Source organism: Pelobates fuscus, chromosome 6 (genome assembly GCF_036172605.1).
Source record: "Pelobates fuscus isolate aPelFus1 chromosome 6, aPelFus1.pri, whole genome shotgun sequence".
Lineage (NCBI taxonomy): Eukaryota > Metazoa > Chordata > Amphibia > Anura > Pelobatidae > Pelobates > Pelobates fuscus.
In genome coordinates this window covers 241,844,115-241,848,316 of record NC_086322.1, presented here as the reverse complement: position 1 = coordinate 241,848,316, position 4,202 = coordinate 241,844,115, and the positions used below count along the sequence as shown (strand labels likewise).

Sequence of the window (4,202 nt, the reverse complement as noted above, 5' to 3'; positions counted from 1 at the left end):
AAATGGGCTTTAAAAGAAGGGGCAAGGGGGATATGTTTTTTATGCACCTGATGAAGGCATTTAGCCGAAACACGTTGTGTTGAACCTATACTTCTTCAATGTAAGATTTTATTATTCAGTTTATAATAAATGTTGAATACTTTTTTCCTCACAATTGTTCTCTGATTTCCCACACTCTATCATATTGGGGAGGAACATACCCACTGAAGGATTTGACCTGTATATCCTACTCATGCCTATATACCTGAGCCAGTTTGAATACAGGCTCATTTAAATGTGAGTAGGAATTTCTACCATTTAAACATATACATATGATACCTGGATACCTATCAGTACAATATTGCCCTATGTAAGCTTTATTCTTTTCAGAGACATCAAGACAAAGATCTGCTTTATGGGTACATGTATTGCATTTTTTCCATTGTGTAAAATACCCTGATATATTTTCTTGGGTTTTCAGTGCGCTATCCACTTTACATATATATACTATATATATTTTTTGCTTCATGCTTTTCTGTGAAACTGTGTGGTTTATTTCACTGTGGTTTTAGTAGCACATCATAGCGCCACATTACCACCACCCTCTCTTTTTGACAGATTTGAATGTGCACGCGGCTCTTGCCGCGCATGCGCATTCGGATCTGATGTCGGCAGGGGGAGGAGAGGTCACCAGCACCGAGGGAGCCCGACGCTGGAGAAAGGTAAGTGGCTGAAAGGGTTTAAAGGGGTTAAAACCCCTTCAGCCACTTACCTTAATCCAGCGCCGGGCTCCCTCGGCCCTGGTGACCTTTCCTCCCCAGCCGACATCAGCTCCTGAGTGGAGCCGAATGCACATGCGCGGCAAGAGCCGCGCGCGCATTTAAACAGTCCATAGGAAAGCATTTCTCAATGCTTTCATATTGACGTTCTGCAAGCTGGATGCAATTTTTGCATCTGGAGGGTTAAAATCTGGGGGACCTGGCACCCAGACCACTTCATTGAGCTGAAGTGGTCTGGGTGACTATAGTGTCCCTTTAAATACCCTGGGTTGTCTACTTTTACAAATGGTATGCCAAGATGGGAAATATAAGACAGATATCGCACTAGCGAACCCTAGAGCCGAAAACATTTAGAATTTTTCTGCAGAAAACACCAATATGAAGCGAAATCGACCAAGCGGGTCTCAGCAACGAAAAATTAAGAAGGCCAGAGAAAAGTCAGCTGAGGCGATGTCTGGATCAATTTTAAAATATGTTGCACCTTCAACATCTACCGCAGTAGGAGAAAGTGCTGAAGACGTTCAGTCTGTTGAATCCAGAGGTGAAATGCCTGAAGTATCTTCTCAAGAAGCTTCACATGTGAAAGTGCAAGAATTGGAAAAGATCATTTTATCTTCAAGCGGTGAAAGTGATGTAGATGAAGGAGATTCCAGCAGAAGCCTGCATCAGCAAGACTATGGTGATGATGATGATGATGAAGAAGAAGAGGAGACTGTTCAACTGTCAGTTTATTCTGATGTTGCTGCTTGGCCAGTTCCAGTTCCAGATGTTTTAAGAGTGGACCTTATTAAGAGGGGAAGTGAACCTTTCCAAAATAGGGATGGGCCATTCAGTCCTGTTGAAAGGCAAGGAGAGAAATCAAAAGGGAAGAGTCGACAGCTGACCACTGCATGGTTCTATAAGGCTCTGCCTAATGGCGAAAAAATTCTTAGAACATGGATGGTGTACTCTCCATCAAAACAAAGTTTGTTTTGTTTTTGCTGCAGACTTTTTGCTGTTGATGACAAAGTAACAGGGACATCCAGTTGTGTTACTTGGTTTCAATTGTGGTGGAAACTGAACCCAAAGGTGTCTGATCATGTGGCTTCTGAGCAGCATCTTACATGCTTGGAGAAATGGAAGACCTTGAGAGCAGGATTGAAGCTACAAAAATGCCTTGATCATGTCCATCAAACAACAGTGGACAGAGAGAAAAGGAAATGGAGGGATATTTTGCATCGCCTTTTGGATGTAACTTTGTTTCTGGCTCACCAGAATCTTCCCTTTCGTGGTCATAGAGAGACCATGTCATCCGCAAACAAAGGCAACTTCCTCGAATTGGTAGAATTGCTCTCAAACTATGATCCCATTTTAAAGGAACATTTCATGAGGCTGAAACATGCTGTTGCATCTGGAAAGAGAATGACTTCCTATTTCTCTCCAAAAATTCAGAATGAATTAATTTGTCTTTTGGGAAATCATGTGAAGGACAAAATAGTGGCTGATATCAAGAAAGCAAAGTACTTTGGGATTCTTTTTGACAGCACCCCTGATGTGTCCCACACTGATCAGATGTGTGAAGTGATCAGAAATGTTCATATTGAAGGGGACCATGTTGAAGTAAAGGAATCATTCTTGGACTTCTTTCCTGTTGCTGAAAAGACTGCTGCTGAGCTCACAGAAAATATCCTGCAACATGCCGTGGTCAAGGATATGATAATGCTGCAACTATGGCAGGGATTCATGGTGGTGTTCAGGCAAAAATAAAAGAGCTTAATCCCAAGGCTTTGTTTATGCCATGTGCAACCATTCCCTGAACCTATGTGGGGTGCACTCATTTGGAAGTGTTGCTTCCTGTGTGACTTTTTTTGGAACATTGGAGAGAGTGTATTCCTTTTTTTTTGGTTTCTACACATCGTTGGGAATTGCTGATGGAGAATTTAGGTGTGACAGTGAAAAGACTTTCACAAACAAGATGGAGCGCTCATTATGATGCTGTGAAGCCAGTGAGGGCAAATTTTGAAAAACTGACTTCAGCCCTTGAAAAATTGTGTAATCCCAAAGAAAATGTGGACACAAGAGGATCGGCTCAGATGTTGCTGTCTGCCGTATGTGATTTTTCTTTTTTGTGTTACCTTTCTTTCTGGTGTGAAGTTCTAGAAGAAGTTAATATCACACAGAAATATTTGCAAACTGTGGGACTCACTCTTGAAAAGTGCATTGTGAAACTACAAGGTTTGAAAGCATTTCTAGCAGATCAATGCAGTGAAATTATGGAGAAGGCCATTTGTTATGCAACTACTACTTGTAAAGAAATGGACATTTCAATGGAAAGAAGAGGGAGAGTAAAGCTCCGTAAAACAATGCCAGGAGAGAAGGCAAAAGACGCTGGTCTCACATTGCCAGAGGAAATGAAAAGGGCTATGTTTGAGTGCCTTGATCGTTTTCATCACGAGTTGGAAATTCGTTCCCAGGCAATTGAAAAAATCCTTTCAATGTTTGCTGTTATTCAGCCAAACTCTCTGGTTGTGGCAACAGAGAAAGATATTCGTAATTATACTCCAAAATGGACTGAGATTTTTGACGAATTCTCTGATGAAGACATCTTTAGGGAAATTGAACGTCTTCGGAGGCATTTGGAAGCTGCCAAGATCAGTGTTGAAGAAGCAAAGAAATGGACGGCATTGCAGTTCCTGGAGTTCATTGTTAAATGGGATTATTGTGAATCTCTGCCAAATTTGTCACTGTGTTTAAGATTCTTTTTGACTCTCTGTGTGTCTATTGCTTCATGTGAAAGAAGTTTTTCCAAATTAAAATTGATAAAAAAATTTATTTCGCTCAACCATGAGTGAGACAAGGTTGACAAATCTGGCTATACTTTCAATTGAGCATGAATATGCAAGGAAGATTAACTTTGATGAAATAATCGTCGATAAGTTTGCAGAAATGAAGGTTCGAAGGCAGCGGATGTGAATCATTGCAAATTACCTCTGCCGAATAGACTGAGTGGTCACTTTGGATCTCTGTTTTTTTGTTTATAGAAAGCGTATTAACTGTTAAGTAAATGTTAACTATTTAAATTTTATTTATTTCTTGTAAATGTTAAATGTAAATGTTAATTATTTAAAGTTAATTTATTTTTCATAGTTCAATTTTTTTCAAGTTGATATACAGTTTACAAATTTGTGCAATAAATATTATTGAAAACATTGAAAAAATTGTGGGTGTTCTTACATTTTTATTATGGGGGTGGGGGTGCCACACTCAGGGTCCGCCCCGGGTGCCAAATGCTCTAGGTACGCCCCTGGATAATGGCAATGTTAGCAGAGATGGGTTTGAAAAGGTGAATTGAATGAAATTCAAATGAGGAGAAAGAGAGGGAAGGAGGGGTGGGTAGAGGTTTGAAGGAGCAGTAAGGCGAGGTGGGTTTGCAGAGGTGGGACCCGGATTTGGAGAGACATCACC

At 40.6% G+C, this 4,202-nt stretch overlaps 1 pseudogene; it reads left to right on the top strand.

Moving 5' to 3' along the window:
• Positions 1–1,136: 1,136 nt before the first annotated feature.
• On the top strand, positions 1,137–2,554 carry LOC134566143 (zinc finger MYM-type protein 1-like; annotated as a pseudogene).
• Positions 2,555–4,202: the final 1,648 nt, after the last annotated feature.